We start from the raw sequence: 15352 nt of genomic DNA, 5'->3' as shown, positions 1-15352 counted from the left end.
AGCTGTGAATACATAGTAAGTATTAACTAATAAGTGCCAAAGGGCCAAAGATGTATGTTTTATGTGATGCCATTGAACAATTACTACAACAACAACAACAACAACAACAAAAAGACAAAAGCATCAGCGTCCAATGAATTCTACAGCTCACTTGCTGCCAAATAGCCACTACTAAAGGTTCTCACACAGAAATTAATCAGTAATGCACATTAAAGTAACTGTATGTTGCTCTTTACTGGTCAGTTTTTAATTATTTTCATAACCCCCTTTTTTGTAGATTAATGCAGTTCTGGTGCTGTATAACCAATTGAGAAGCTATCAAGAGAAAGCAGACTGTTGTTTTCCATTCTTACATCACATATAGGAAAATTTCCAAGACTATGACTGCAATAACCTTATCCAAAGTCTCTGGCAGACCACCGTTTGCTTAAAGCCTTAATCTCACCTCTTCTAAAGAACTTTCAGACAACTTTAGCAGTCAGCACTCTGTATGCAAACCGTTACATTTTCAAGGATCAGTCTATAAACATTGAAAACCTGAAAAGAACCTTTCTGGGATATTTGGAGAATTATTCCACACATTCAGGAGCAGTTGCAAACCACTTTCAATTTACCACCGTTACCTTCCCAGTACCTTTCTACATAGTACACTATCACACCACACAGACTCACATGCACGCACACAAATAGCAGCTTTTTCCCATGGAGTGATTAGTAGCTGAAAGTCTCAAAAAGCTCATCTAGGCTCGTTATCACCTCGTTTTCTGCTCATTAGGCTGAGATCAAAGACAGAGGGGTAATTAACGAGGTTCACATCACTGTAGGCTATTGGGCTACCCCAGTTCCTGCTCCGTTGGAGAATTACTTAGGTTAGCACACACACACACACACACACACACACACACACACACACACACACACACACTTACATCTGTCTTTGAGTTAGTACTCACTGACATAAAGTAGAGATGGACCGATATTACGTATCGGTATCGATAGAGCGGCTGTGGCGTGCGAGACCTCTCGGCGGTCTGGTTGAGCATTTGGAGCCTCGCTACCAAACCGGCATTTCATCTCCAAGAAAGTTATCCCAGAAAGAAGTAAAGCAAGTGTGTAAGTTCATCTCTGAATGTTTGTAAAGCACTCCCACATTAAGCTTAACAACCAATTGCCTCTCATTCTCTCCCCCTCCCTCGCTTGTTGCTACTTCAATCATGAAACTTCCCGTCTCTCTTGTTTGTTTTGGCCCACTTTGCACCAGAAAGAGGAAACCAGCGGCTGAACAACAGCAGTACGTTTAAGCTTGATAAGCTGTTAACAGAATTTATTTAATATTACTTTCTACTCCAGGATCCTTTTCTAAGTAGCTGACGGCTGGTAACTGTGCAGGGGCGGGTCTAGCAAAGTTTAGCCAAGGGGGCAGGTAGGGCGTTAACAGGGAAAGGGGGGTAGGAAGACATACTTTTCTTTCTTATTCTCATTTAAAATGTCTAGCGTTTAATAAATAATTATCTAAATCTTACATCCAAAGTTTTAATTAAATTAAAGTTGATTACGTCAATTAAGCATCGCGAGGTGGAGGGTGGGGGATGGTTTCCTATTATTTTTGCTCGGATTTGGCAACCCTATTAGTTAGGTTGTTTAATATTTCTGCTAAGTACTCTTTAAAATACCAGAATAGGAAGGATGGTGTAGGCTTAAGTTTATTAGATTGATCAGTATTGCTGAACTATGAAATATTTTGGGTGCAGTGTATTTTTTGCATACAGGTATAACAGAATAGCTTTAGTGTTTTGTTGTTGTTGTTTTTTAACCCTTTAAAGCCGGTCGGAGCGGACACGTTCCGTTTTGCGTAACTATTTTTAAATCCCGGTAGCACTGCAACCACGTAAGCTAGCGCAATAAATTTTTTTTGCATATGAAACCTGAGGAGTTGTACTTACATCTTATGCCATCAGCTTGTCCTAGGTCACAGTTTCATTCCACATATAGCTTTGCAAAAACTGCATAAAAAAGCACTTTCAGCAACAAAAATGATATTCCAGAAACATGCTTTGCCGATCCGATCAGCTGTTTGTAACACTTCCTACATCCATCAGCGCAAACTATCAAATGTCCGCCATGACCTGCCCAAAACCAGAAGTTGTGTCATTTTGCAGAAATGTAGTTTTTTACCATCAGGGCCTTATGAGCCTATACTTGTGTTTTTAAAAGTTATGTTTGACTTTATGACTTTCTGTGTCGTTTCTGGGATGCTTAGGACTCATATTGCACTGCTGGAAATAGTTTATTTTGATGCATATGCTGTTTTTTTGCAAATTTATGAATAATATTTATTTTCGTTTTTCCTGCAGTATATGAAAATAAAACTATGAAGACACTTAAAATAAATTTCCTGTGGTGGGAAACTATTTTGTGCAACTTTTTGTATTTACAGTTTTGAGGGATAAGCCTCTTAAATTTCTCTAACTAGAAACATATGTTAAAAAAAAAAAAACAATTTTAATTTTTTTGTAGTTTCTTGCACTTTTTTTGCAATTTATGTAATTACTATGCACTTAATGCATACATATTATTAAAATTTGGGCTATAATGGTTGTATTGATGTATATCAACTTGAAATGCTCCCAAAAATGGCACTAAAACATGCAAAAATATAAGCTCTGGCGGACTTGGTTCTATGGTAGGTCTTAAAGGGTTAAACTTGAGTATGAACTTATACAAAATGCAGAAAAATAGTAAAAAAAAACAAACAGTTTTATTGATTAAAAAATGCATCCGAATATATCGGATTCATATCGGTATTGACACATATCCAAATGTATGATATTGGTATCGGACATAAAAAAGTGGTATTGTGCCATCTCTAACATAAAGCAGTCCCTAGCTTTTACTCTAACCTTACTGATCACAACTAGACAATCTTTTTCAACTTTTAGCTTAACCCTTACCAAAACTTAATTCAAACCTTAATCCCAAATTAAGTCGTAACCTTGAAAAAACCCTGCTCACAAACTGTCTCTCTTACAAAAACTACTGACACACTACCATATATGTGGACCCTTCCCCTTAACCTGTGGTTCTCCAACTGTGGGCCTGTCTACACTGGTGTAGATGTGACATAGCAACACGTTCTCACTCCCAACTCGTCAAACGTGTGACGCATGGTCAGGCTCCCTCTGCTGCACTTATGGACGCACAGGGTACCCCTCTCGCGTCGGGAATTGACGTGAAGGGTCCGCGGAAGTGCCTTTTGTCGGTATATTTAGACATTTTCCAAATCACATTGTAGTGACGTATACAGAACACAATAAATTATATAATGTAAACAACTACCTGAAAAACAGGTAGAACAATACTTTTGTGTGGTTTATTGCATTTATGGAGGGAGTGATGTATGCTGGGTAATGGCACAGCTAGCTACTGGGTGACTTTATTCACCAGCTTCGGCTGTTATCAGTCCATACAATGGGCGTTATTAGCACAAATCTGTCCCATAGATATGGGCCATCTCCTGCTAGATTGTTCAGAAGGTTGTTCTCATCCATCCAGATGGAGGATCACTAACAGGAGCGTGGAAGACTCCAGAATCCACTCTGGCTGGAATCCGGTGGATATGCAGTGTGTACAGGTAAGACCATTTAAACGGACAGCATTTATAGAATGACTATTAAAAGTCAGCGAGTGTCAATAATGTTAATGTGGTTATGTTAGTAATACACCGAGTGCTAATATAACAGCTGTAAGATGCATTTGTAGATGTTATTACGTGTTTTACCGTCTTTATGGTGCTAGCTTAAAGTTACGGTGTAAACGTTAGCTTATATTGGAGGAAAGCTGTTACTGTTTAAACGATGTTAGCACAGAAATATTAGCTTCTGTCATGACTGATGAAGTTACTAGTTGATAAAGTTTTCAGTAAAGTGATTAATCGCAGCCACAGACTGACAGCAAATATCTCGATTAGCTTCAGTGCATCTGTAATAAATATGTGCAAGTTTCAGTGCTTCGTTTAAACTGTATGATACTTATACTGACCCAGGGTCAGTGTAAAATACAATCCTAGCTGTGTGAACAAAGCCTGGATCCTTTAATCCTGCATCACAAACCTCAGGATGCAGGTTATTATTACTCTTTCCTGCTGGCACACCTGTCACACCTGAGAGTCAGCTAGAAACTTAGTGACGTGGACATCATGCAAAGACTGCCAGACTCTGTAATACTGCAAATGAGCAGTGACTCAGGTTATCACTAAACTTTAAACAGCACCTCTGTGTCTCTGTGTGCTGAACATCTAGGATTGGGTCAGGCTGCATCAGCTGAAGCTGTTATTTGTATATATAAGTATTTTTTATTCAGGTGTGGGGAAAATACGTAAGACTGCAGTGAAGCGATGCACCAGATGAATCCCTGGCCAAAGGTATCGTACTTAAATCAGACTACTGATCCAGCCACATCAGCCTTTTGTGAGGTCTGTTTAAAGTAGACTAAAAGTGAACTGCAGGTTCCTGAGAGGTGGACTGTGAGCACAGAAACACATGTTCATACATACAGCTGCAGCAAACTTACATTAATTTTAAATAGATTTGTTACTCTGATGTCTGTCTCTGTGTTAGTCCTCTGACAGACTGGTGACCTGTCCAGGTGTGCTCTACCTATGAGTACTGGGACAGGCTCTAGCCTCTGTAATAGAAATGTTCTGTTATTCTCATTTAAAGTATTTAAGTGCTTATGCATGTGCTTAGTTGTGACACTGTTACTGTTCAGTGAAAGTTTCTAAAACTAGATGAACTTACTTCAGCGTCAGCAGTTTGAGAAAACAACTCCCTTTACAGGTGCTGATAAGGCCAAGGGCACAAAACAGCTTAACCATTGATCTGTTAGGTTTCATAGCGAGACACGTGAAGTGTGGTAGGATCAGTTTAACTTCCTCCCTCTTCCTTGGAATGCATAAAGGAGCAGGAGCACGACCTCTGTGGCAGCGCTGACATGACTGAACTGTGATGTTTGATGTGTGTTGGCGCAGTAATAAAAAGCTTGATCACAGCTCTTTCTGTGTTGCAGACTTTATTTAAAAAATTCCACGACACCCCCCCCCCCCCCTCCCACTGTGAACATGAATTGAATATTCAGAAGACATTTGTTTAAATAGTTCTACAAATCTGAGCTGTCGGTGTGTCCTTGGATTGTGTGGTAATAATATTAGAGCCTGCAGTCTTTCTTACTGAAACTCTACTATGAGTCATGTTACCTGAGATTAATTCTATGTTTACCTGTCAGCCTGGACGAATGTGCTGTGTGAAGGAAATTAAATTAAATCAGATCTGAACTGCGCACATTTAAGGAACCTGTTCATATTTAATATGAACCAGTGATTTTTTTGATTGCTGATTCCAAGAGAGTCTTTGTGGAAATCCTGTTTGGCTTTTTGTTATTTTAATTCTCTTCTCTGTTTTCCAGAACAGTTCTCCACAGTCACTGTCCACATGGGTCAATGGGACCAAGAAGCACTCTGCTAATGTGGGACTCTGACCAGCAACATCCAGCAAGACCCAGACAGCGTTTTCTATCTCCCAGCTGGAGTTTTTGTTTGTCTGTGACTGGAGAGTCAGATTTTTGTTGAGCTTCACACTTGCAGAGTTAAGTCAGTTTGCAGAGATCCCTCCCACCCTGGCTTTTATGTGCTAGATTTCTTATCTGAAACAGTAATATTTCAGTGACTGCTGCTTATACCACAGGTTAATACACTCTACTGATCCCTGATGGGAGAATCATCAATTTTGGCAACAAAGAAGCCTGGTGGATGTTTGTTTACAGTCTGATGGTGGGACATCATGCTCTGCATCTTCAAAGTTTGCCTCCTCATTATTATTCATACCCAGTAATGTGAAGTATGCTCATATCTACTATAACTGAACAAACGCGGTGGTCTTCATTTATGGAGGCTGTTGAGTCTGAATGTTGGATGTTGTGTATCTCGTGTTCTCTGGGCTTTGTTGTCCTCAGTCTTTTCGCAGGATCAGAAAACAAAACCAGGAGGCGCGTAAATGTTTCTTCTCCATGATGTTTCTTCAAATGTTTCTTCTGGATGATGATAAGACTGACACGTGATGCCACCTTTGGTCTTGTGATGAAGCAAAGCTCAGGAAGAAGTGGGATTAAATGGTACCCACATGTGTGCTGCTGAGAAGGATGTACAGGGGCACCTGCAGCCAAATCCAAGCCTCAGGTTAGTTGTAGTTGCAGAACGCTACAGGACTGAGACATCTAAGGCATCAAATGTTTGATTAAACGGATGAAAAAGAGAAGTTTCTTCCCTATAATTATCACTTCTTAAAATCTGTAGCAACTTCAAGTCTGTCAGCGTGCTGAGCATGCTCAGAATGTGACAATATATTTTTGTTCAATATTTAATTTCTTTCAGTTGCAATTGTTAAATGAAAAAAATAAAAATATATATTCTTATAATTTAGCAAACTAATTTATCAAAAAAATATATACATATATCTGTATTAGTTTTAATAAATTAATTTGACAGCTGTATTGAAAATACCATATTGTATTCATACAGAATCAGTTTGGTATCATTGTTTGTCTGCTCACTGATTGTTGAAACTAAGAGCTGCTTTGATCTGTTTAGATCTAAAGTATCCAAAGTTGAGCTCTGATGCTTCTTCACCCCTGTGTGTGTGATATGTGATTTCCTACATGCTGGCAGAGCAGAGCGGCAGTTTGTGCTCACAGATGGTGACAGTGTGGAGAGACGGTGGTGTTTCCTTAGAAGAACCAGCAGAGTCACAAAGGGCACCAGTCCATCTCACCACCTTGACTTGCTGACTGATGTTCGTCTGCACTGCACAGAGGAAATCAGCTGACCGAGGTTTGTCTAGTGACGTGTTATGAAATGTATATTTGTTTTATGCTTACAGATGTGTTTTTCTTGACAGAGGCTCTGCAGAGGTTAGACAAAGCAGAGAAAACATGTGCTTTACATTTTACTGTGATTTATTGAGATATTTGTTGCCTGATGTTCAGCAGGAATGGAGAAATAGAATCAAAGGAAGATGTTTTTGCTGTTTTTGTAATGATGTAAGTAAATCTTCAATATTATTTATTTGCTTGGTTATATTAGGAGTGTTTCTGAGTGAGGGGGGAGGAGTCATCATCCAGGTAAAGTGACGTGGATCAGTGGATACACTTGTCTCCCCTTTAAAGGAGACGATCCAAGTCATCCTTAAATGTTAGTGCTTTCAAATACACAAACATTTTTAAAGGACAAAAATGAACATCCAACTTTGACTGTAACACAAAATAAATCTTTGCATGTGTGTTTTCAAACTCTCAGATGGGCAGCATATCAGTCTTGGACTGTCTAACCTGCAGCACTGAATGACCACCACACATGAGCATGTTCCTGCAACATTCAGCATCTGATCCTTCATCTGTGTGCTGCTGCTTTTGGTAAGTAGAGTTACCCAACTCCAGTAACTCTAAACACATGCCATCCATTTCTAACGGCCTGGTTACTTCCTGTCAGTTACTTTAGAAACCATGTGGTCACCTGACCTAACACTGTTTCTTCTTCTTCCCCTTAATGTTCAAGTGTCACATGTCAAACAGCTGGAGAGGAAACTACACCAGCGTACTGGGATGTTTCACCAACACGTGCCAGATGCTGTTCCTTCATGGTGACATCACCAGAGACAGCCCCGCCCACCTCAGGACCTCGCCATTGATCATGATGATTATAATGATGACAGCGAGCGGAACTAAGACTGTAAAAATCCACGACCAGAATGTTTCTTTCTAATTATGAATGAATAGTGAGAGCCTCTTTCTCTGTTTTGTCTGTTTTGGGGTTGTTTTTTTTTTACCTCATTTGTTACTAACAAAGTTCACAAACTCACACAGTTTACATTCTGTATGTTTCCATCTTTACCAGCCACTCTAACTGCATTTAAGAAAATAATCCTTAGAAATCGGTTTTTCTCTTTTGTAATTGATGATAATTCAGTGAATATACTGCGCTGCTTCCTTTTATTGCGTCACACATTGCTTTAAGTTTTTCAGTTCCAGTTATTTTTTACTGCTGTTTGAATTCTCTGAATGTTTGACCCTGTAGACTGTTTGATGGACTGCTTGTCTTCCTGTTTGTTACCGCCGCCTGTTTTTTAATAAAGATTTGGATTTCTGACTTCAACACAGCCTCTGCGTGTCCTCCCTTTGTGTCCTCTTCCTCTGTGAATGTGTTGCATGTGTCACAGATTCATTTTATTAACAGCTTTCCCACAGTGAGTTGCATCAGCATTCATTCACAGCACATTTCAGAAGGATTCAGATTAATACAGTGATCTTACAGTCAGAATGATCCTGACAGAGTGCCACTGTAAATGATCTTTCATCAGGTCAATTTCAAAGTTCAGTATTTTAAAGCAGGAGTTATGAAGACTCATACTGGCATTAGGACTAATAATATGTACTTACAAAGTCAAAGTTTTTTAATTATGCTAGAATACTGGAAGACAATCAACTTTGTGTTTTCCGCATATTAATTATTCTGAAATAGAGACGGTGACCCTAACTGTACAGAAGCACTAAACAACTGACAATCTAACAGACATCATTGGCCTGAGCCGTCATGCACAGTGAGTCTGATCCTTTGCTGTGAGAGTCTGACAAGCATGTTTCTGGTCAGTTTGGAAGAAATAATATCACAATGTTGATCTTTTTTCCAATATTCCTTCTCTTTTACAACATAAACTGTGATCAAAGGTACTTGTGTTCACAGCATGTAATAATACTGACAGTCCAGGGCATTGTGGTCTGTTGAGCTAGGGTTAGGGTTAGCAATTCAGACATATGTAATCAATATTAAACGTCTCTGACGTGGGCCACTGTCCGCAGTGTTGGGAAATCCATACCAGGCTGGAATGAGTCAAGGTAAGTGAGCATCCACGAGAAGACACAGCAGATGCATCCTACTGACAGGACCAGGAGACTCCAGAAGCCGAGCATCTTCTCTTCAATGCCATCCTCTCCTGTCACCCTCTCTGCCCGCAGCTCTTTGAGTATGGGGTAGATAAGGGCGCAGAGAAACCCTTATTACTAATTTGTATTATAATTCAATTTTCATGAAATATTCATATTCAGTATCGGTCCTTTTATATTATAACCACGTATCCACCCAGGCTCATGGTGGGGCAGGGCTCTGTCCTGGGATGCTTGAGTACAAGGTAATGTACACCCTGGCCAGGTATCCAGTCTGTCAGAATTGTTTTCAATATTTGGTTCAAAAACACGAGTGACAACAAAAATCCAACTAGGATTCTTGCATATGATGAATGAAGTCTGTCTTTGACTGTATTGTCCAGCTGATCCATCAAACCCCCAGCAGGTGAACCTTATTCATGACATAACACGGCAACAATGTAAAAAATGAAACAGCAACAGTCTAAATGTAAAGTGCTTTCTAAACTGCTCTTCAATAAATCATATGCAAAGAGTCATTCAGGACTGTAAAACGTGAACTACAGAACCCAGAGTCTTCATCATTAAATCTCTGGTTGCTTCATTTTTCTATCCTATATCAGATACTTTAAGGTTAGGTTAGGTAAACTTGCATTCTCATGGTGAGGCAAAGTGCTTTATGTGTGTATGTGCGTGTCATGAACGGCTATAAAAGGCCTATAATTAAAGAACAAAGCGGGGTTTGAGTTCGAGTTGCGGCAGACTGTCACTACTTGTAAATGGAACGCAGCCTCCCTATACGGCGGACAGCTAATAACAGGAATCGGACACGGTCCACCCGAGTCCACAGCAACCACCATAGCAACCGCCTAGCATGACCTTAAAAACATATTCTGTCTTCATAACTATCAAACACGTGAAATGATTTGCAAAGTGTTTAAGTGTTACAGCTGTAGAGAGCTATGGCGGCATCTTTGGAAGCTGTTAACATAGCTAATAATATACGATGTAACCATGGAGACAGTCAGTCACGTGAGCTAGCGGTGCACGTTTACTACAGTGAATAAGGTGATTGCGTCCACACGCTGCAGAGGGTAAAGACATTACTTCAATATTGTTTTATATTGATATATATTTGCCTTCTGTTGACCATCACCTCAGGTTCACCATTACAGTTTCAGCAGACAGATGCACACTGACTAAATATGAACACATTCAAAAACTCATGTCTCAGAAATAAGCACAGATGTTCATGTTTGTCATTAGAGTTTTATTTGTAAGAAAATTATGAGCTTCATATTGTGTATCAAATAAAAGAACATTTCACAACTCTGAGTCAACAGGAACAGGTAACAGAAATGTCTCTAATGTAGACGTGTACAGTGTAGTGTAAGCATTAAAAGATCATAAAGGAAACACTAACATTTATGTGAAACTAATTGTAATAAAAAAATGAACAGGTGGTTAATAGATGTAAAAGAAAGAATCTGAAAACAACACTTTTTTGGTCTAAGTGATCAAAGTAGAAAACAGAACTGATGCTCAAAAACAAACCGTAGCTGCACTAATATTACACATCTCCATTGTTGTGGTGAACAGACATGTTGCTTTTAAAACCACATGCAGTGTGTGACCGTGACTGTTCACTGAGACCATGAACGCCACTTTGCTGAAGCCTTCGCCTTCTTCTTCTTCTTCTTCTTCTAAATTGGAAGCAGAAGGAGCACGAGCTGCTTTGATCTACTGAAATGAAAAAGCAGAACATCTGAGTTGAAACCAGTCAGCTGAAATCATTAAGACAGGAACAAATTCAATGCAGTGTCTCAGGTGGCTTAGCCTGTTACAACTGTTGATACAAGCTAAATACGGTTAACACACAGTGTCAGGGAGCTCCAGTGTGGGAACTAGTGGCTTTAGGTTTGTAGTCATTTAACTTTCATCCATTCATTCATTTAATTCAGGAGGAAGAAATGTCAGGTTGATGCAGGCTGGTTACATGCATTTGGTCCCATGCTGTCTTTAACTAAATGACTTGGTTCACTTTATGGCTGGGCTGTATGTGGGGTTATATCATGTTATTTGGGCAGGAGTACCTGTCCTCTGTTAGACTTAGAAAGTTTCTCCATAAGTAGAGTTTCTAACTCTTCTAGCACATCTGTGGCTGACAGCTTTTTGGTGGCTCTTTTTACCCCACACTGGTTGTGAGTGTGTAAATAGCCCCACTAGTTCTTTTGGGTTGCAGTTAACTTGGGAGGAAGGGGTGGGTCTGCCATGACTAGATGAATAACAATTATCTGGGATACATAAATTTCATAATGCATGCATATATGTCTATAAACCTGCCTGTGGGCTGCCATTTTTACATTCAGTTATTTCTCTGCTGGATCTAAATAATGAATGTGTTACAGTTAAACTGACACTGATCAGTAGTGATGTGCGATACCACTGATTTCCTTTCCGATCCAATACCAGGTAATATTCAGGGTGGTATCGACGATACTGATCCGATACCGATACTTTGTACAAAAACTTATTTTATTTATTGTATCTCAAATTATAGTGTCATAATGATTACAGGACATCAGATTACTTGTTCTTATCACTTAACAATGCAGAGTTCATCACATAGAAATAAAAAAAAAAACTGAAGTTGTGCGCTATTTGAACACCTTGCCTGCCTGCAGCACTAAAGGATTCAGTGAGAGACGTCTGTCTCGCCCTAGCAGCGCCTGTCCCTCTCCTCCTCTTCAGTTCGCCTCAACATACGCTCCTCATATTCTGTGATATGATTTACTCTGAGGTGTTTGACAAGGTTATTGATGTTGCCACAACCATACATGCCAACCCTCCCGATTTTTCCAGGAGAATCCCGAATTTCAGCGCCCCTCCCAAAAATCTCCCGGAGCCACCATTCTCCCGAATTTCTCCCGATTTTCCACCAGGACAACAAAATTGAAAAACCATATCGCAGAATTCAGCCAATTCCAGTTTCCAACAATGACGGCAGCTACTTAGTTTTAATATTACTCTTAGTTCTCTTTCTTGGTCGCAAAAAACCTTTAACATATTTTCAGGTGAGAATGTAGCTGTGTAAACTTCAAATATCTGAGCCGACCGACACATCGTCTTCAAACCCCCGCGGTCTTTCGCTACTCGGGTTAAACATGATGTATGAGTCACTTTGATAACTTAAAAATGTTATTGTTTGGCTTTTTCAGTGTTTTATTTGTTCGTGGGTAAATCGGTTTGGCTGAGATTAAAGTGATTAGATTAAATGAAATTAAATTTTATTAATCCATCGGGTGGGTTCCTCCGGGGTTTTCACACAGCTGAATAAACGTCAAACAGAAAACTGATTAAACAGACGGTCGAGAGTTTAAGTCAGCGCCCGGTTATATTTTAGATAGCAAGGAGCAACAGCCCTTTTGAATATCTCCCTAATTCTGAGGTCTCAAGGTTGGCATGTATGGCCACAACACCTCACTTTTTTGCCACATGAGACAACCATGTGTCAGCTGTTTGTGGAGGTAAAATACGTCCACACATGACTCCAATTATGCTCAGCCATTGTTGTGAGTGCACGCCAGTGGCTGCGAGACATTTATACAGCGTATTTCGCACATAAGTATGAAAGGCGGAAGAGGAAGTAGTTCCTTTGAATGTAGACAATCCGAATGATGTAGTTTCTTTCCACTGTGTTCCTGTTAATGATAAACTACACATTTACCCTAAAGTACTAAAATATCGATATTTTAATGTGAGAATTGATTCTAGAACATAAATGATTGGTATCGGAGGAATCGATATTTCAGGATCGATCCGCACATCACTAATGCTTGGACTTCTTCTGTGTTGTAAATGCACAAATCGGTCCGTCCATGATTACATTGCTCCTCCCATCAAAAGGTCTGTGCATGCGCAAATATATCGCCCTTCGTTGATTATTGGACTGACAGTTGTCGGTTGGAAAATCTTTACATATCGGCCAACCCTACTGGGTGACCAAACAGACCCAACTGGGCACACAACTGTGGAGACAGAGACACGACTGACTTCATACAGGAAATATGAAGCACAGATACGAAAGTAGAACACACTAGACACAAACATAGACAAACAAGAACTAGAAATATAAGTAACAAAACTGAGGGGGGAGAATTTGAACATAATTCCAAAGAACTAAAAAAGTCCAAAACAGGCTGAAAATATTGGTCTGGAGACCCAGGACTATGACAACCCAATTTTCAGTAGGGCTGCTATCATAGAAGTCCTCATGCTTTTTTGGGCTTGCAGTTTGCAGTGTTTTCAAGAAAGACTTTAGTAATACATAGTCACATTTTGCAGTAGGTACATTCTTAGTACTTTGTTCTTGAAGTAGAACGTTTTCTTAGGTTCTCTCTCAAGCTCAGTAACCTAAGTAAGGATGTTTAGGAAAACATGGTTTGTGTGGAAAAATAACTAGCAGATTTTTTTAAGAAAAAAGATTCATGATGAAAAAAAAATGAAGCCTTTGATTTCTAAGGTGTGGGGAAAAAAAGTGATGAATATTTAATGTACATGGGCATTCTGAAATAAGTTTTGCATAATAACTGTTGAAAGCAGTACCCTTTTTTTCTCTGTTCTCTGTATTGCAAGAAGTGGGGACTATTGATTTTTATTCACAAAAGTATAATATTAAGATCCACAATTCCCCTCAAGTTGTTGCTAGGCATCCACAAGACACCAAAGACATTTAGATGAAAAATAAAGAGACTCATACAGGATTACAAGAAAATAATGGACCAGCGTAAGACCTTGCATTAGTAACTGCTGGTTGCTGTTGCAAAATAAATAGAAAAGAAGCTCAGACAGTATTTAGTTACCCAACTAAATACGATTGGGGCGATCGTGGTTCAAGAGTTGGGCGTTCGTCTTGTAATCGGAAGGTTGCCGGTTCGAGCCCCGGCTTGGACAGTCTCAGTCTCAGACACTTCACCCGTTGCCTACTGGTGGTGGTCAGAGAGCCCGGTGGCGCCAGTGTCCGGCAGCCTCGCCTCTGTCAGTACGCCCCAGGGCGGCTGTGGCTACATTGTAGCTTGCCATCACCAGTGTGTGAATGTGTGAATGGGTGGATGATTGTGTATAGTGTAAAGCGCTTTGGGGTCCCTAGGACCAAGTAAAGCGCTATGCAAGTACAGACCATTTACCATTTACCCAAAGTCCAACTAGCCCCCATTGTTGGTATTAAATTAACAATTAATTAATAGGGCAACTACATATGTAGGCAACTTACTGGCCCATAAAGAAAATAAAGTTCAGACAATAGCAAAAATATAAATTATATACATTTTATTATATTTATATAAATTATACTATATATAAAAATATCCCTCTTGCCCCTGCAGGTGGTCTATCCTTCAAGCTCGAGTCCCAGACCCAGACAACAAAGTAAGGCTATTTTTCGTAATAGTAATAAATCACACAGCAACAGTACATTCATGTAATTGTAAAAAGCATGATAATATATTAAGTAATCCAAAGTATTCAGAATACGTTACTCTCATTGAGTAACGTAATGTAATACGTTACAAAATACATTTTGGGGCATGTATTGTCACGGTCTGCAGAGGCAGGCCGTGCGGTGGTGTGTGTAATGGACCCAGGAGCGTACACAAGTGAGTAGACGGGAGTGAGTTTAACAGAAAGCGAGCCTTTAATATGACTGAAGACCAGGAATACAAACACAGCAGGGTTAGCGTGGCTAAACTATAACTAAACTGGGAAAACTAATACTGTGACAAACTAAGAGAACTCTGAGACGAAGATGATCACAAAAGACTGATCGTGAAAACATGGGGGTGAGAACACAGACGACGCGACACAGACTACATGAAACACAGAGACTAAATACACAAGAGGGATGATCAGGGGAAGTGGCCACACATGGGAACACAGCTGACACAGATAAACATAACAAGACATGGCAGGAGTAAACAACACTGACGGGAGACTGTCAAAGTAAAACAGGAAGTACACAGAGGTGCAAACAGGAGGAGAGAGAGAGCACAGGCATAGTGGGCTGGGGAAACATGGAAGGAAACACAAGGAGGGGAGATGAGGGCTCACAGATACATAGAGGGGCACACAGGGGATAAAAGTCACAAGGGGAAGTCAAATAAGGAACACCACAACAGGACAACTTAGGAAACATGGCCTAAATAAGGAACGAAATACAAAAATATAAGAAACTAAGAATACTGGGCCCACATGGCCCAGGACCATGACATGTATTCTATAATCTGTAGTGGAATTACATTTTAAAAGTAACCTTCCCAACACTGTGTGTGTGTGTGTGTATATATATATATATATATATATATATATATATATATATATATACATACAT

General features: G+C 39.7%; 1 long non-coding RNA gene across 3 annotated transcripts; it reads left to right on the top strand.

Moving 5' to 3' along the window:
* The first annotated feature begins 2764 nt into the window (after positions 1-2764).
* On the top strand, positions 2765-8194 carry LOC146574740 (uncharacterized). 3 transcript variants are annotated; one of them, XR_014892580.1, is made up of 7 exons: positions 2765-3259; positions 3553-3631; positions 5461-6229; positions 6719-6880; positions 7133-7240; positions 7346-7461; positions 7604-8194. It is a non-coding gene; the product is annotated as an uncharacterized LOC146574740 (long non-coding RNA). The 3 variants fall into 3 exon arrangements; XR_014892581.1 differs by lacking the exon at positions 2765-3259 and having other exon boundaries at positions 3475-3631; positions 5461-5639; positions 5739-6229; XR_014892579.1 differs by lacking the exon at positions 2765-3259 and having other exon boundaries at positions 3475-3631.
* Positions 8195-15352: the final 7158 nt, after the last annotated feature.

This window comes from Mchenga conophoros, linkage group LG5 (genome assembly GCF_057382185.1).
Source record: "Mchenga conophoros isolate Kocher_MC1m ecotype Shallow Benthic linkage group LG5, M_conophoros_male_GT1.1, whole genome shotgun sequence".
In the NCBI taxonomy this organism is placed as follows: domain Eukaryota; kingdom Metazoa; phylum Chordata; class Actinopteri; order Cichliformes; family Cichlidae; genus Mchenga; species Mchenga conophoros.
Note: the sequence above shows the minus strand (reverse complement) of the source record. Positions and strands in the feature narration are given on the sequence as shown.